Genomic DNA, 18,373 nt, shown 5'->3' with positions numbered 1-18,373 from the left:
AATGAGTGTATCTCTAATGATGACTTTCAGATGCAGAGGTAGCAGATGCATCTTCTACTTTCAGGTGCCAAAACTGAGACTTACAAGGCCTGTTTTTTCAGAACACTTCATGTTTTGTAGTGCTGTACATGATTATAGTACAAGTCTCAATTAGAGATTGAACAGAGAATCTCAATCCAATCTCAATAACTGACTGCTAGTTCTTGTCTCTTCTGGACATGGTCTTTCTGTGTCTTTAGTTAGCCAGAAAAGGCACAGCAATAAGTATCTGGGAAAAATCTTTCCTCTTATCATTCAGGAGGTTTATGGCAGAGGCATAAACAGGATCTGATCTTTCAAAGTGACGCTCGGCTGCCAGACCACGAAGCATCCTTTCTGGTCTCCTTACCATTGTCTGCCTTGCATGCTGCCCTTCTTCTGAAAACTGAATGAAGGTGAGGAGTCCCACATGGTTGCAACCTCCTTGTTCACATGACCTGGCTTTTATACACCACTAGCAAGTAGAGTAGACATTGCTCCAGGTCTCAATGAGGTTCCATGTGTCCTTGTTTGCATTCCTCCCTTCGGCAGGAGCACTGCCTGCCTGCGAGCTGCCTTTAGAGCTAGGAACGACCTGGCTGGGATATGCAGAAGTTCCTTGACTGTTGTCTGTAACTTCTGACAGCGGGATATTTGTAAATTTAAACGCTTCCTCCCAGAAGTATCAAAGGAACTAAGGCCACTTTTCAGCATGAACATGAAAGGCTTTCGCGCACTAGTGCAGCAAGGATTGCCATGGAGAACAAAGGCTTTTGCTAATCGCTTCTAATGCCTTTCAAGTTTATGCCTCATTTTTTCCCCTTTTTCAGACAGCCTCTCAGAGTACTGAGACTTCAGTGACTGACTCACCAAATAATTAACAGGAGGAGGACTCCATCTCTGAAACTTTTGAACACCTCTTTTAATTTTCTTAAACCTGCCAGTACCCTGGCCAGGTTCCAGTTCATGTAATTACATTTGACCTAACTTAATCCCTTGGCAGTTTCAGTTGCATGTGGTAGTCTTCTTGGCTCCCTGTCCTGGGCTGCCATTCAATGCTTCTCCATGGTTTTCAACAGCTGTCATAATTCAGCCGTAGAAACAGGTGTGTTTTCTTGGTGGAAGCACTGCTTGTATCTCTGTCCCTTGCTAAACATCCTTATCTCACTAGTATTTTGGGAGGTAACATGTCTGATGCTGCACATGATCTTGTTGAAGTCCTTGGAGCTACTTTCACCCTTGAAGATGGGCATGTTTTTAAACCCTTTTATTAGTTGGCCATCATACATTTTGAGATTACTTTGAGTTCTTCATCTTCAGTGAAAGGCATTTATTGCTCAGTCTCCTCAGCTACTGGATGCTGCCGTAGGGACATTATTGGTGCAGGTATTCCTCTTTAGCCTTGGAAACAGCACTTCTGTTATCAAATCTGTGCTAAATAGGAGCATGTTACCTTCCTATGCTGACAGCAGTTGTGCTGGCTGTAAATGTTTGCATCGGTAAGAGTGGAAATAATCAAGGAAAGCAAAAGCCCGGGGCAACTGAGAAGGATTGCAAAGGAAAAAAAAATCCCACGTGGAAACTTGGAGATGGACAAAGTGCAGTAGCGAAAGGGATAGTCAGATGGATGGTGCATGCAAGAGAGAAGGCACTGAGTTTTTGCATTGGCACATCCTTAGATGTGCAACAGGCATCTTGTTTTCACAGCAGATGGTAAATTGAGTGTTTCTTGGCTTCAGCCCTCGGAAAAGGCATATTTGTTACAAAGCCATTTGATCCTTTGGGGCTAGCAGCAGCCCCTGTTAAGGGGAGACAGGAATTTAGACGAGATGGGGTGCAAAAGGTGATCCACTGGTGAAAGATGCTGCTGTGGCAAATTGTCTGCTACCGTCTAGCTCTGTTTTTTTGAGAGCCTCCAAAAGTAGGATGGCAAATGTATTATTGCTGCTCTCCCTTGTTGTTTGTTCTCTCTTATGAAATTTGGGATGTCTTTGTTATTCAGAGCTCTCCCCTGTGTTTCCAAACACTGCGCATGTAAATCCTTTCTTTATTCTTTCCTCGTTGTCACCAAACTCTTGGATTCAGGAGAAAGATTTCTTTTTGCCAGATAGAACATCCTGAAGTTCGGGAGGTAAGGACTATGTTGTGAACACAAAAGTTACTTGATCTGTTATCAGACCTGGCTTTTCTCCTCTGGGTCTATCCCATAAGTACACACACTCAAATCTCAGAGTAGACTAGAAGTCTTGCCTCTGTTGGTTTCGGTGACACTGCAAATAAAGTCACTGGTAGCAACATTAAGATTTTTCCTCTGTCACAGTGAATAAAGCTTTGGAGTTGGAGCCATCTGATTTTGATGTGTTCTGGGTATTGCTTATAGCTTGGCATTACTTTCTGCAAAGTCAGTGAGCACTTTGTTTCCTAGAACACAGATTTATCAAACCCTGATGATGGTTGTCAGAGAAAATGTGGCCAAGTTTGAGTGGTGGCGCATGATGTATCTATGGTCATTGATGTTGCTTTTGAAGATCTGTTTGAACGTTAAGTAATGGGCTAGAAGAAATTGCACTTCAGAGTTGTTGGTTCTTCCTCACTACTGGACCCTCTGTCTACCATCCTAAAGACAAATCTTCTTTCTCTCATTTCAGAATACTTTATAACTGGGTGTGCCTGAATGCATCAGCCTTTAGATGTGAGTGTCTTCTCTTGAAACAGCCTTGTGATATCCTAGCTGCCTGTTCTCTCGGGGTAAGAAAAGAAATACACATGCAGAGACACAAGATTAAGGACATGCTTTGAGCAGAAGCAGAATGGCAGAGAGAGGGCAAGCCACACTGGTGCCTCAGCTTGTAAAATTTGGAAATAGTGAACTTGTTGTGGAGAGAGGGAATAAACTGTAAATCTGCCCACTGTAAATAAGACAAATTACGAGCTTAAGTTGCAGCAAGAGAAATTTAGATGAGACATTAGTAAATGATCTCCTGCATTAAGAATAGCTGAGTGCTGGAGTGGATTGCCCGAGGAGCTTAGGAAGTTTCAGTCGTTGGAAAGGCTTAAGAGCAAGTTAGCAAAGCTCGATCAGATGTGCTTTTAGGAGAACTGATCCTTCCATGTGGTGGGGAAGTGGACTAGATGACTTCTGGAGAGTCCTCCTAACCTGTTGATGATTAGAAATTGGAGAATGTGAAATTCTTATCTTAACAACCTCATTCAAAACTGGTAAGGTAAAAGGCAAAGCCTGTGCAGAAGGAGCTGCCTGGTCTGATGATGAGCTTTGATGCAACAGCAATTAACTCTGGTGCTCAGTGTCTTTGTTACCTGAATGGTGATGTTCTTCTAGAGGGAAGTGTAAGCTCATGGAGAAGGAGTTCAGTCCTCGGCATGTAATGTAAACTTGTGATAAAAACAGGAGGTTGTATCAATTCTGGTTCCTTTGTAGCAAGTTCCTGGGAGTTTGAGTCTCTTCAGTGATCTGTCTAAGGGCTTTACTCTTACTCTCAGGTGGGTAATCTCATCTATTTTACTGTGACATGAGAACACAATGCTACAGATACAGGCATACTGAGCAAAATACGAATATCATGTGGAACACATAGACGGAAACCAAATGATTACTTTTCCTTTTTGTTTCCAGAGGCTGATGAGATCGTGGAGAGTTTCATTTTTCTTTTCTTGTTCTTCTCTTCCTGTTCTCCATTGTGTTTCTTTGTCCTGTATTGACAGCGAACGCAGCAGGCTTTTTGTGTGTTTAAAAATGCTGGCTCACTAGCTGGGTCTTAAAATTATGTCCTGAAGATGGCTGCTCACTTAGTTGCCTTGCTTCTCCCTTGGGAGCTGCAAATGACAAACCTAGCCTGGGCTCAGGCAGCCTCTGTGCCATCATTGTGAGAGGAATGGGGTTCAGGTGCTTCATCTTCCTTGGTCTGATTAAGAAGGATGGTGAGATACCTGCCCTGTGTCTTAAGAGTCCTGAAATTCAATGCAAAATTCCTCAAACTCCTGTTGGACTTTGTTTGGGATTCGTTTGGTTTCTCTAATATTTACCTTTCATCCTTAATGTCAGCAAACACTGGTGTCTTCCCTGGAGTTTTACTGGTGTCTTATTGTTGGTTATCATCTTCTGCTTAGCAGAGATAAGCTGTTGTGTCCCAGGGGTATAGGAACGTGGAATAAACTTTCAAATAGCTCTAAGAAATGCAGATGATGTCAAGAGAGAAGTAAGGGGATGCCTTTCTGAAGTCACCTTTATACATTGTTTTTTTCTCTTTTCTTTTTTCTTTTTTTTTTCTTTTTTTTTCCTCTTGAGCTTTTAAATTCCTGCAACTATCTGCTCAAATCTTGAAAACAAAATGTGTTCATGGAAAGACACAATTTACTGTGTGTCCCCTGATCTTTTGATCTCAATCAATCAAATAAATCTAAGACCTTGTAGTTCACCTTGTTGCAAAAACAGTTAATAAGTTGAGGGGTTGTGCCAATGGCAGGGATAGTTTTCCAGCCTTCTGCTTTGTTGTTGTTGTTGTTGTTGTTTTTTATGATTCTGACCTTTCGGGCTGGTCAGGGTAAGAATATTTGCAAAGCATACTCCATAAATGTGTCTGTCAGGACCAGAGTTAACATTCAAGTGTTGCTGTGTAGCAAAAGAAAACCATATGCCAAAGTTCAATTTAGATTTCCCTGCAGGGTTGAAAATAATGACTCGCTTAACATGGTGGAGATGAGTCCTGCCACCTTTACGGGAGTGGCTGCCTTACGGTCCCGCAGCACATTGCAGCTGTGTGCCTGGTGAACTTGCTGGCTGCACCTGAAGATTTGGCATCTGGCATCTTGTGCTGGGGCTAACTTGGGGCAGAGGAACCCCGAGGTGCGTCTCCCGACTCTCCGAGGCGCGAGCTCAGTTGACTATGTAGTTTTCTTTGATATGACAACTGAAAATTCCTTTTTTCTAATGCTGCGCTCCTTGCTTACACCTGCAAACGAGGTTTTGTGGAGCTGCTCTAAAGTCTGCGTCCTGCAAAACAATCCTTGCGCTCTGTCCTTGCGCTCTGAGTGCAAGCTGGCGTGCATTGGAAGCGTTGCTCGAGAAAGTCGCAGCACGTCCTGGTGTGTTGCGAGTAGCGCCCTGTGGGTTGCTCGTTGTGATCTTTGAGCGCTTTGGCAATCCCAGATTTTGGTGGGCAGCCGGTTGGGTTTTCCCAGCTGTGACTATTCATCGAAACAGTTCCTAGACGTCTCCCACCTAACTTGCAGGCTTGCAGTGTCCAGTGGCAAGAATCTTGCTTGTCTGTCAGAAACTAAAATGGTGATTATCGATGTTTCTGTGGTCCTGTCAGCAGAATTGACTCCTGTGGGCGAGAGCAACATGAGGAGTGAAGCTGGGAGCCAGCAGCTGCTATTTAAGCATTAACCTGCAGTGTTTGAAAAACACGCCAGTCCGTTGTGTAGAAATGGTCTATAGAGCCTGGACATGGATGTAAATATAGTTTGTCAGAAGCGTGTGGCTCTTCTGAGGTTATTTTTTCGTCCTTTCATAGATGAGAAGTGAAGGTGTTGAAGACCTCTTGCTTTACCCACAGGAAAGTGCATGGCAGTGGAGCCCTGAGGTTGGGTCTGAGATCCATAGGTTTGGCCAAAAAAAAAAAGAAGCTACATGTGGTGAAAGGCAGCTTGTTCCCTGAAAAAATTATGCCATCAATTGAGAAATCAGACTTGAACTAGGTGGTACAAAATGCAGTGCGACTTGTGGAGACCCATGCGGCACCTCAGAGACAAATCCCCTGCAACAGCCCAGCGGCTCTGGGTCCAACTCTGCAACGCCGTAACTTGCAGTGAAACAGATGGGTCTGGTTCCTTGTCAGCATTGGCTGAAAAGTTTAAAAATAAAATAAATAAATTAGTGTTTAGTCCCATCTTAAAATCCAAAAGCTGTTTCTCCAGCGCCTATAAATAACTTAACCCTTTGCTGGATTTACCTGCCTTGCACATAAAACTAGAGATACTGGGAAAAATAGATGACCGAGTGCGGCAGAGCAGTGCCTACGCTGTGTGCTGCTGCACCCTCCCAAGCCCAGTGTCCCTGCCGTGAGTTGGGGAGAGGTGTCCTCGTCCCCATGGATAGCTGCCATCCTTAAGGTGCCACGGGGAAAAACCCTGCAATACGCAGGAGTTTTACATGGCCCAGACGCCGACATTCTTTTTTCGAATTCCAAAACGGACTGGCAATTAGCAGCAGGGGTAATAGCCACCTTGAATTAAATTGTATGGAGGCATGAGAAATAGCAGGGTATATTTGGAAATATCTATTGCATATATATATTCCTCTTAAGAAACATGTTGGAGATGCCATATCCATAAATACTAATAAGGCTGTTTGATTCCAATTTTCAGGTAAGATTAACATTTTATTGAGTATTATATCTGTCACATTCAATGCTTTAGTGTACCATCCTCTCAGGCTTATTAGCATAATTGCAGTGCTTAAGCAACAATAAAAAATTCAACAGTAAAATAGCAGTTAGCACAGGCAATTTGTTATCAAAAGCTTTTACTTAAGGACAGCTTTTGAGCATATTTATTATCAAGTTAGGGCTATACATTATTTTTATTTAGAAAAACAAGAGGGAAATGTTGTAGGATTTTTTTTTTCTTTTTTTAATGGCTAAATCAGAAGGCCTGAAAATTGGTCACAGCCTTTTTCTCTGTTTCTTAAAATTGCTCAAAAATTTGCTTGGGGTGGGAAGACGAGATAACAAAACAAACCCAGGTTTGGAGCAGGGTTGCGATGTTAATAACTCAGCAGAACAATATCAATAAGTCCTTATGCCGTCTTGAGCACCCGTTTAAAATCCCCTCACCACATCCCAGGCTCTGAAGACACCATCCTCCCCCTCTGTAACCCATGGCACTGTCATCAGAGCAGTGCAAGGACAGGGGTGGCCCAGCCTTGTGCCCCAACGGTGCCCACAGACGAGGGGAGAGACCGGACAGGACCTGTGGGAAGATGGGACTTTGCTGTCGGTGGTGGTTGGAGCGGAGGAGTGCAGCGTGGCTGTGTGACAGCACTGCGCGCTCCCCCTGTTTCTGCTCTTCCTTTGAGGACACGTGGGGGAACAGTCCTTTTCCAGAAGATCTGTAGCGGAGATGTGAATGTGCATATGTTTGTCTGCATGCACCTGCTTGTGCACATACACACGTGTGTGCACATACACACAGAAAATCCCTCTTGCCAGCATGGCAAGATTTCATTTGTGTATTTTAATTTTCAACAAAAAATTTTTGGGGGAAATTTTCTATGTGCATTTAAGATACGAAATTGTACCTCATAAATAAAGAAGTGAGTTTTAAGCAACACAAGAAGTCCTCAAAAGAAGAGGTCCATCAGGAAAAGCACAAGTATTTGGCAAGAGGAAGACCATTGCTGTGATTGCTCATGGATAAATGCAGACCTGAATCTCTTGCAGTCCTCTGAGGTGACAGGTGACAGGGACATGTAATGTTTTGTATTTATTCGAGTGAAATGTGCCCCCTTTTTTGTATGATTCCTTTGTGGGTGGAGGGTGTTTTCAGACCTGTCTTTGCAGAGTTGGCTCCTCCACACCCTTCAGCTTCTGCTTGACTTCTTCAGATTGTCATTGTCTGTTGTCCTCCTTGTTCCTCAGACCTGTGTTCACCTCCAGCATCCCTGTTCTCCTCCCTATCATCGCACCTTGGGATCTTTCTCCTCCTGTGCGTTTTCCTCATCCTCCCTTGTTCTGGGAGACCTTCTCTATCTTGTGCTGCTTTTTCAGAGGTTGCTCTCCCATCTTCTCGATAGATGATTAATGGTGGACCTGTCCCTGTTTGCCATTTCACTGGTGCCCAACGCCCATGGTGAAGAGCTGCCACAGCTCTTGCAATGCCTTGATCGGGCTCGCAGCCTGGACGAACAAGAGGGCTAAACTTGTTTGGGTTTTTTCCTCCCAGTTTGACTGTTATCTAAGCTCACCCCATGAGGAGAAGTGAAGGCAGTGCTGCCCTGGGGCAGAAGCTCATGTTCATAATGAAACAGGATGTGCAAGCAGGTTGTAGGAATTGGGAAGGGAGCACATGGAAACAGGTGAAACGAAACTGGGCGCGTATTAGGGAAGTGATGTGCTTGTGGGGTCCTCTTCGCAAACACCCTCTTCTGCGAATATGTGAAATTTGAAAGGAGCTGGTTGTTTCAGATCCTGTTTTTTTTTTTTTTCGGGTACAAAAACCCATGTTATTCTCCAGAGATAAACCGTGTGTTTCAGATTTTTGGGTAGTCGTGAGTATTGCGTTGGTACACAGCTCACTCTCACAAAACTGCCTAGTACTGCACGGTGTTTGGACTTCCTGTCAACTAGAGAGATTGGTGATGTTCCTGGGAAGATGGAATACATAGAAACCGCCTGTGGAGAGCTAAAGTTCCCGGGAACTTTGCTCTCAGTGGAAATTTGGCTGTGATTTGAATTGCAGTTGAAATACGCGCTCTCTGCCTCTGTGATCACCTCCAAGAATGGGGACTTGCTGCTCTCCCAGGAACAAGCAGGTTCCTGCACAGTCCTGCAGGTCCCAACTATCGCTCCTTTTGGCTCTGCTCATCTGCCTTTAGTAGCACCCAACACGTTAGCCACCTGAGCATCTCCTGTTTGCGTCTAGCCTTGTAGCTAGGTAGTGGTGTGTGTCTTCTGCTGTGGCCAGGGAAGCACCCTTCCAGGTGCTGTGCACAGGTGGAGGGTTCCCACATCCATAGGAGGAGCTGGGGGACCAGAGAAGGTACTTTCTTGGGGTGTTGACGTGATTGAGGGCATTTCCGCGTGGCTCCTACCTGAGATCTACAGTCCTCCAACAGTTTAGATAGGAAGGACCTTGCAGGTCTCTTGTGCAGCCCCTGGCTCAAAGCAGGGTTAGCTACAAGGTTGGGTGAGGTTGCTCAGGGCTTGTCGTGGCAGTGGTGGTCTAGTGTGATCCCGAGGGATGGTGATGGTGCGTGCCTTGGTCAAGAAGAATCATAGAATCATTAAGGTTGGAAAAGACCTCCAAGATCGTCGAGTCCAACCATCAACCCAACACCACCATACCCACTACACCATGTCCCTAAGTGCCTCATCTACACGTCTTTTAAATACCTCCAGGGATGGTGTCTCCACCACTTCCCTGGGCAGCCTGTTCCAACGCCTGACCACTCTTTCAGTAAAGAAATGTTTCCTAATGTCCAGTCTAAACCTCCCTTGGCGCAACTTGAGGCCATTTCCTCTCATCCTATGGAAAAGAAACCCTACGGAGGGCTTTGGAGGCTGTAGTCTGGTGTGAAGGTAGTGAAGCAATGAGGTTTCTGGGAGAGGGTCTGTATGAACAGTTGGCCAAGAGCCAGAGTCTGCACTACAGTGGCACAGGTCCTACATCGAATTCCCCTTGTGAAGCGGGGAACACCATGCCCAGCTCTGCAGGACCAGTGCTGCTCAAGGCTGGCTGCCACCGTAGCTGCTGGGGAAACCACATGGCTCTCGTTCATGGTGGATGGGGAGGGGTGATGGGAGGAGAGGGTCGGTGGCTGCAGCCGAGGCTGTGCGTGAACACGTCCTCCTCGAGGAGGAAAGTGTCTCCATGCTTCTTGCAGGGAAAAAAATTGCCTGAAAGAATTTAGCAGTGATAAATGTCGTAAAAATACTTATGCTGGAATTTGTAAAGCCTGGAACATCTGTTCTCGACAGTGCTTTGATCATGTTGTGAGGCTTTTAAAATGATACTTCCATGAAATAAGTGAGATCCTTATGGCTGCAGGATTCCTTTCAGTGCCCTTTTTTTCATGCAGCAAAAAGGCAAATTTCACAGGGAACATTACATGACTTGAAACACATATTTTAATGGTTAGTATCAACCAAACAATGTTTTATTAGGTGCTAGAAAAATGTTCCAGTTACATACCCCAGGAAGCAAAGCACTCCCATTTACTTTTAAGCTTATGGGAGCTGTACTTTGAGGGGGGGGGGGGGAAATCAAGAATTCATTGCTTGTATATTACTGTATTCAAAACCAAAACAAACACAGTGAAATGAGCTTAAATGTTTTGAATCTGTTATCAGAAAAGGGCCTTTTTGGGCTTCGTTTCCAGGCAGAGGTGCAGATGAGCCCGTATCGGCGTGTTTTCTGAGGGACATGCAGCGAACTATAGCGAGACACTGACAATTTACTTTCCTCGGTGCACTGCTTTGGATTGAGTAACTTTTTAGTCATCCTCTTTTCTCTGAGGAATCATCCTTTCCCCTTTTCTCATCATTCTGGCAGGCTTCTGCCTGTTTCCCTTCAAGCAGCTGCGCGTTTGTGGCTGAAATGTTGTGATGCTGAACGTCTCCGGTGTTTTAGGGAGTGCGGAGACCTCCGACTGCAGAGCTGGTTCTTTGCAGCGCGACACCTGGCAGGAGGATTTCTGTTCCTCTGCCTTCCTGCTACACGCAGGAAAAGAAAACCCCTGGGCTGTGTTTGCAGAAACAGCCTGCAGGACGCGAGGAGCAGCAAGAAGGACGGAGAAATTGAAGAGGAGATGTGGAACGAGGGGGTCTCCTTCTCTGCCACATTCATGTGTTCATACTCGGCAAATCCTTTCCCACTGCTGCAGCCAGCGAGTCCGGCAGCTCCCAGCGGGATGCCGGGACAACCTCCTCGCTCCCATCTCCCCTTCCCTCCGCTGGATGGATGCATGGGCCCGGGGCTCTCCCCAGCCAGAGGAGCCTGGGGCGGTCCACGGTTTCTTCATTTTAAAGACTGCCCAAGCTGCAAAAGGAGAAGGAGTTATGGTCATAAATAACAGAGAAGGAATACGACTGTGCTTTCTAGTAAGGTTCTGGGTGTCAGGGGTTAATTTATGAAAACTAAATTGTTTAATTAAGTTCTGCAGCACCCAACAGGTGAACAGGCGGCTTATTACTGTGACATAGCCATTTATAGCAGTTTTCCTTCGCTAACACCTGCGACTCAGTTCTGTTACATGCTTATGCTGTCTGTTAATTATTTACCAAGGATTTACAAGTACAGTGCAAATAAAATGCTTTTATGCTGAAGACTGCATTGCACACCTAAGATTCCTGGGATTTATGCCACCATACTACCAGGTACAATCCCATCGTCATCCCTGGGCTCCTGATGGAGGACTCCTTGTGCACGCATGAGCAAGAGGCAGCCTCCTGCCTGCCAGAGCTTGCACGCAGAGGGGCTGCGTTTTTAGCGAAGGGCTTGCTACACACATGGCTGTGGTGTATGAGGGGATCTGTGTCCTTTGCTTCCTTGCAGATCGATTTTTGTCATTTTGAGTGACTTTCTTCCCCCCTACAAAGGTTTGTTCCTCTTCATAAGTGATGGCAGAAGCAAACTGTTTAAAAAAAAAAAAGTGTGATGTGCTTGTTTTTTTTTTTAAAGAGAGTAAAATAGTGTAAAAGTCAAGTAGCAGATCGAGTTCTGACTCAGCTGGTAACTTATGATCCTATGCTATTTCTGTAACATTTTTAGCTTATGATCAAATTTTTCTAATATTAGGACATTGCCATAGAAAGCATGTCAGAGTCCCAGGCTGCCAGAACCTATCATCACTGTGCAGAATATATACATTTCTGAGCAAGTGTGCAGGAGCAGTCCAGCAAGTTCTTTGTTGTGGTTTTAAATTGCTGCAATTTCTTTTTTTTTTGTTTGCTTGTTTTTGGTTTTTGTTGATTCACTTAGCAAACAGTGCTGTGCAAAACAACATAGCTGCTTTTTGTTTCTCACACAGTCAGGCATCGCGCTCCCATCCCCAGCTGTGCCTCTTGCAGACTGGAGTTGCTTTACTGGTAGATTTTCAGCGGTGTAAACTGCTGTAAGTCAATTCAAGCTGTACAAACTATGTGGATTTTATGGAAGTTGAGAATCCGGTCATACAGCTCGTGGTTTTAGTAAGGAAGGAGTTCTGGAGATGGTCGTCCTGTTCTAGGCAGACAAGAAAGTACATGCAAAGTTTCTCTAAGCTCAAGGAAAGCGTGTGTGAACAAATAAGCATCTGTGTTGCAGTACAAGAGAAGGCGATTCCTGAGGAAATCTCAAAGTTTACAAGTAGGATTTTTTTATAGGTTCAAATCTGCTGTGGTTTCAGAGTACCTAAGGACACTTAAAATAATGAAACTCCAGACAGTCCAGCCCAAACATGCATGACACACAGCAGCAAAGCAATCGTTGTGTTTAGCACTACCAATCAGCTAGCTAATGCAACAGCTGCTCTGGGATTTTGCATTTAATTTTTGTCTGGATAATAACGAGGAATGCAGGGTTAATGATGTGTGTCCGGTTTCCCTCCAAAGTACTTTATTTGCACTTTGTGGCTGCTTTTCATGGTTCTTTGCAGCAGCCCCAGAATGTCAACTGACCTGAAGAAATCAACAATGGATACTTAAAAAATCCAAAAGAAAAACTAGAAAGGTTGTTGCTTTCTAGCTTTTCATGTGGACACCTTGTACTCGGACTCACTTTGATTAAGTAACCAGAAAAACCTATTCACATGTACTCCAATTAAAATTTAATGAAGCAAGAGGATGTATTCATATATGCTGAGTAATGCAGGAGGAATAGATTCCAGTAACTCGGCTCTGCAAGCCCTTTGCTTCGCGTTCAGGGCTCGGTTTACTAGAAAGCTCCTCAGTGGCTGCGGAGCTCCTCTGGCATGAACAACCCTCGCAAGTCTGGTGGGTTCATGCAGTTACAGCAAGAGGCAATGATGACTTATACAGAAGATAACGTGGCTCTTTTGTAGAGCAGAGCCTTATCAATGAAGCCTGGTTTGGCTGATTGCAAGAGGTGAGGCAGGGCTCCTGCACTAATGTGCTCCGTTGGAAGAGGTCAGGGAGTCGCTGGATGTGTGTGTTTTATCTGCCCTTGTATCAAAACTCTCATCAAGCAGCAGTTGGATGAGTGGAGCAACACGTAGCAAGAAGGGAAGCCCTATTGGCCCTGATTTTTAAGTAGGGAAATTGGTGCTCAAGTGGAGGTTGTACGACAGCTCAGCTGGTGTCAGAAAATAGCCAGGCTTTTAGTGCCTCTGCCTTTGCCGCAAGTTTACTGGGCAGTTGCTTTGGTATTTGCAAAGGGATACGGAACCGCTTTGCAGAGCGTTTAACTTCTGAAAATGTTGCTCCCATCAGTGGGGAATGCACAGACATCTGCATGGACAATGAAATGACTTGCCAGCAGCAGTGCAGAGCCTTGCTTACTTTCACACCGTCTGTGTCTCTCCCCGAGCGTTTCCACCTCTCAGGCTGCTGCAGACCTCCTGCATTATCTCGCAGCCAGGATGGGGGTTGGAGAAATGGTGTAAAAAGAGCTCATCTGCTCATTGCACGGTGCCCTGCGGCTTTAGGTCTGTGTGGGGACTGATATCCCACCTCTCAAGTGGCGTGTGGCAGTGGGGTGATGCTGCATAGCTATGTTAAATGGCATTTTTGGATAAGCAATGAAAGATCCTGCTGTATCCACTCTTAGTAATGGGTTGGGCGACAGAACGGAAATGCCATGGTGGAATTTGCCTTTGCTGCTGACCCTTGCATGACATGCGAGAGCTCCTCATCACCAGACCTTTGTTTTGCCTTATTCAGAATACAAAGCAGTGCTTCATTGGCATGGCTGGCTGTTTTCCTTCTGGCTTGACTCAGTGGCAGAACTGCAGCAAACTTTCCTGAGGTATAGTGGGATTTCCCGTTATCACCCCCTTCGATCCCCATTCCGTCGTGCAAAGGCTCTCACTTGCTCTGCTGCAATGCAGTGCTGAAGAAGTCTTCAACGGGAGATGTGACTCTCGAGCTGAGACCTTGTGCTTCATTTTTGGCCTGGAAAGCTGCTCTTGGAACAGTAAGCATGAGATTTCTCTTGAAACCTTCTTTGTGTGCCTTTCTGAAGAAATAGCTGGAAGAAGGCGACCTGTCAGTTGAGCTCTAAAAGAGAAACCTATTGGCTCTGAATACAGTGGGGACATTATTTAAGGTCAGTTGATCTGTGAGAAGGCATGACTTATCTAATGCAGCCTAAGGTTAGTTATGCAACAGACGGGCTGTTCTTGTTGTGAAGAACAACTTCAGTGTGTGCCTGTGAAAATCAAAGGTCTTGCTGAAGGCGTGTTGTGTTCTGGCTGGAAGCTATAGGGTGTCCTCCTCTAGTGATTTTCCTTCTGTAGTAAATTATCATCGCAGAAAGGTTGCCAGTGGAAAACGCATTCAGCAGTTGCAGGCTGCAAAAGTTGAGCTGCTAGTAGATGTGTGCTTTGGCGGGTGGTTGTGCGGGACCACGTGCATATGGTATTGTTTCAGACCAGCCTTTACTTCCTTCTCTTCCCCACCATACATCTCTGTGTCATAGACCAAATCACTGGATTGTCTAGGTGCCTACACAGGGCAGTATTTTCAAGGTAAATAGTGAAGAGGGGTATTTTCTGACTTCTAAAGAGAGCGATGTAACGATTTGCCATTTATGTTGGTTTGAAATACAAGGTTTGCAGCGTGCTGGCTGTGTGGCACTGAATCTCCTTTCTTGGAGAAACTTTCTTCCCTCTATCATCTCATATTAAAGCACACTGCCCAGCCAAACTGCTGTTATCTCTCCAGAGAGATTCAGCATCACTCAGCAAATGAAAGAAAGGGGATTTTTCTTTAAAACTAGGATTGGTCTCCTGTGCCTTGTGGGGTGGGTAGGAGTGAGCAGTTCTGGGTAGCCAGTTTTGGGTTGGAGCCTTTGTGCACAGGGAGAAACGCTTTATCGCTTGTGCAACGCTAAGCATAATATTCAGCAAGATTTCCAGTCGTGCTTGTGGACTGTCGTCTTTCTGTGCTTTTTATTTGTGTGGTGTGTGTTGGGAGGTTTAGTATTTGCAGAATAAGGATATTTTAACTAGCTTTGCACAAATATAGGTCCTGCCTGATTTGTTAGCTGCGCACTCCTGGGCAGAACGAGGGGATGATGAAAATAATCAAATATCTTGAGCTTTTTTCTGAGGACTTTATGTAAGAGATGGAAAAATTAAACCTTAAAAGGAAATAACCAAGGTGTGTAGTCATAAAATGTTGCTTTTCCTAGATGTTCAACTTTATACATAGATGACTTGGTGAAATCCAAATTGTCTGCAGTGGAAAGGTGATGACTGTGATATGGTGTGACAGTGGGGTTGCATGGGGAGCGAACTGGTCTGGCTGCAGCGATCCCTGGTCTGGGCGCCTCAGAGATGATGATGCTCTGAGCTCAGGGAGAGTGTTCACATCTCCCTCTATGCAGCTTGGGACTGAAAGGGTTTTTCCTAGTTGCCTCTTGCTCTGGAACTCTTCTGGCTGTCCAGCTCTGCCTTCCTGCCAGCTCCTTTCGAAGTATGCTAAGGTATTACAGTTAATGAGAGATTTCCTTTGCTTTACAAAATCAGACTCCACCTTCCCCTTTCTCAGCATCCAAAATGATTAGCAGTTTCTGTAAATCCAGGCCTATGGATTTTATGAGGACCCCTGATAGCCAGGGGTGATCGTGTTCTCCCTGAGTGTTTCCTAAGTAGTAAGAAATCAATGCATCAGGGGGGACTGTGACTGACATCTATTAATTACACTGTCCCCTTACGTCTAACCTACCAGAAGAGGGTCTGAAAGGCAACCCCCTTTGCCCTGGGTGATTGATACAAAAACAAATTGGTGCAAGTGGATGTAAACTGGTTCTTAAAAAAAAAAAAAAAAGGGAACATTTGTTTGATAGTTGGACTTGGAAGGAGCAGTTGCAAACCGAAATAAAATGTATGGTAGTGTGAGATACTTGGCTGTGACAGACCCCGCAAGTGGTCCCACCAGCCCCACAGTGCCCCACACTAAATGCTTGGGGATAAAACACGTCCTGCTGTTAATGCTGCATCAAATGAAGGCATTGTGGTACATGCCCGGGGCGATGGGCTGGGGGATAATTACTGTTTTCTTCCCATATACCATAGATGAGACGATTTTGAAGCTTTACCATCCTGACTTCTGCAGCACACATTAAGATGAATATGACATCAGTGTTAAGAATTGTGGCACTTGTGGTTACGGCTTTGGGATTCCTTATATTTACTTTCTAGGGAACTAAAATTCAAAGCAGCTTTTATGGCTGTCACGAGAATACTGTCAGTTTCGAAAGAGGTGGGTAAATGTGCATTGACCTTTAGCTAATACAGCCATATCCTATTTTCTGTGTGTTTCCAATTAGGAGAAGTATGTTATGATTTTTTTAAAAAATTGTTAAAATCGGAAAGTTATTTAACTACAAGACTTCTGCTTTTTCCCAAAATAAAGATAATGAGTTGTTGTCCAAGGGCAGAAGTTTTCATACAATTGCTATTATAAGCTAGAAATCAAGATTTAATAATAGCACGCACCATCTGCCACCAGTGGTGGAAGAATAAGACCGAACCCTGGACTGTTGTAAGCAGTTTTAATTTGCAACTTGCAGCAAGGACACAGGGCTTCACATCCTTCTGCGGAGGAGAAGATGGGATTCTTGGTTGCTGCTGCTGCTCCTCTCCCTGAGCTTTTGGGTTTTCAGCTCTGTAAATCCCACATGCGACATCTTGTCGTTGCTCAGTGTGGCGAGTTGTGCCTTCAGAGTAAAATAAAGGAGAGTGTTGACTGTGCCAGGCTTGACCCAGCTCTGTCTGAAGCCAGCTGCAAACTCCTGGTTGTCACCAATGAGAGCTGGACCTCCTCTTTGGGAAGACCATGGCTGTTTTTTCACATTTTGATGGTGGTGGGAGGTGATGGGCACATCTGGCTGAGATGGAGGAGGGTCTCTCCCTGTGCTGCTTCTTAAAGGGCACATCCCTCCTCCTTATTTTCCTGGATGTGTATTGCAAAATAATTGTATACCTTTGTTCTAGGACTTGGGATCCTTTTCATGAGCTGTAGTGGATTTTTTGCTACCTTAGAAAAAACAAAACCTTTTTTTTTTTTTTAAAATGTACTTTGCTAAACAGATATTTTTGTCAAATTGCAGTTTCCTCCAAAACATTTTTCTTTATATAGAAAATGGGATTCCACCTCTCCCAGACCTTTGCTAACAGCTGTTCTGCTAGCTAAATGTCACTGAATTAAAAAGAGACAAAAAAAAGAATATGATGTTTTCGGATAAAGATTTTATTTGACCATTTCGGTACCAGGTAGAAGAAATCCTCCTCTCTTTTGAATGTTGAGATATTCTGGGAATTACTGCCCTGTTATTTTACCTTGCAGAACATTTCTGCAGCATTTCTGGAAAACTGGTATACATGCATATAAACATGCTCATGTATATAAACATGCTCCGTGCTGGCTTTTGCCCTGCTCCCTTGCCCAGAGAAGTGCTGGGGCACCTCTGTAGGGCCCCTGGTAACTGAGCATGCTGCTGGTTTTGGCAACTCACCTTTTGGAGCTGACCGGTAACGAAGTTGGTGCAACGGGATAGCTTCAGGTCGGGGTGCGTAGGAAAAGGGGACCTGTGCCAGCCTTTTGAAGCTTGCTTTGATTTGTTGCTGGGCACAGTGAGGACTCCTGGGGTATTATCTGAGGATTAAGTGCAACATTAAACATTGGAGCTGGCTTGTCAAAGAAAGGGCAGTTTATCAAAATATAATTTATAACCAACAGTTTACTACCAGCTACAGTAATTAATACAGAACATGACGGGGCCCATCATTAATGTGCTTTGTTGTCTCAGCTTGCATTACTGCTGCTGGCAAGGCCAGCTTCTGAGGCTAATGAAGGACAGAGAAGAAAGAAATTTGTGCTGTTGTTAGCTGATGGTAATATTTCTCCAGGTCACACACTGTGCCGTGCATTGCATCTGATCACAAATCTCACCCAGACATATCTGTCCAGTAAAAGCTAGTTTTCCAAATTCTTGCTTAGAGAGGCAAGAATTACTGTTTGTGCCAAGGTCACTCGGAACCGATGACAAACTCCATTAGCGTGGGGATGGGGGAGCGGGTGCACAGGCTGGTCTGGAGGATGGGGAGAAAACTTTCCACCTCAGCTGCGGTGGTCCAAATGCTGCTCGGGTTATTGGTGAGGGAAGGCAGTTGGCGTCCAGTGGTCGTGGTTAGTGAACTTGTCTGAGGGAGGAGTAAAATGGAAGAGGCTCTTCCAACATTTTCTAATGGCCAAGCGCCTAGACGAGGGCAACCGCTGGTGCTGTGTTGCTGATGGGAATCTCTGTTGGCTTGTGGTTGGTTGGAGATGGGTCCCACTTCCTGATAGCCCATCTTGAGCTACCTGAGAGCCATATGACTTGAGCAGAAGTTTTATTATCATGCTGATTTCCAGAGAGATGTTTGGAGCCGTTCCCAGCATTGGGTTAAGCTGCA

The 18,373-nt window shown here is 44.9% G+C and overlaps 1 protein-coding gene across 12 annotated transcripts in view; it reads left to right on the top strand.

Annotated features, from left to right (window-relative positions):
• LPP (LIM domain containing preferred translocation partner in lipoma) overlaps window positions 1–18,373 on the top strand; it is a 349,989-nt gene that overhangs the window by 67,259 nt on the left and 264,357 nt on the right. For 8 of the 12 annotated variants that reach the window (XM_075157104.1, XM_075157103.1, XM_075157106.1 and 5 more), the window contains one exon: window positions 2,667–2,766. The exons of the other annotated variants lie outside the window; for them this stretch is intronic. The gene's annotated coding sequence lies outside the window, so the exon portion shown is untranslated. The remainder of the gene's footprint in view (window positions 1–2,666; window positions 2,767–18,373) is intronic. 12 annotated transcript variants of the gene reach the window in all.

The sequence above is a fragment of the Calonectris borealis genome, chromosome 9 (genome assembly GCF_964195595.1).
Source record: "Calonectris borealis chromosome 9, bCalBor7.hap1.2, whole genome shotgun sequence".
Lineage (NCBI taxonomy): Eukaryota > Metazoa > Chordata > Aves > Procellariiformes > Procellariidae > Calonectris > Calonectris borealis.
This window is presented reverse-complemented; position numbering and strand designations above follow the sequence as displayed.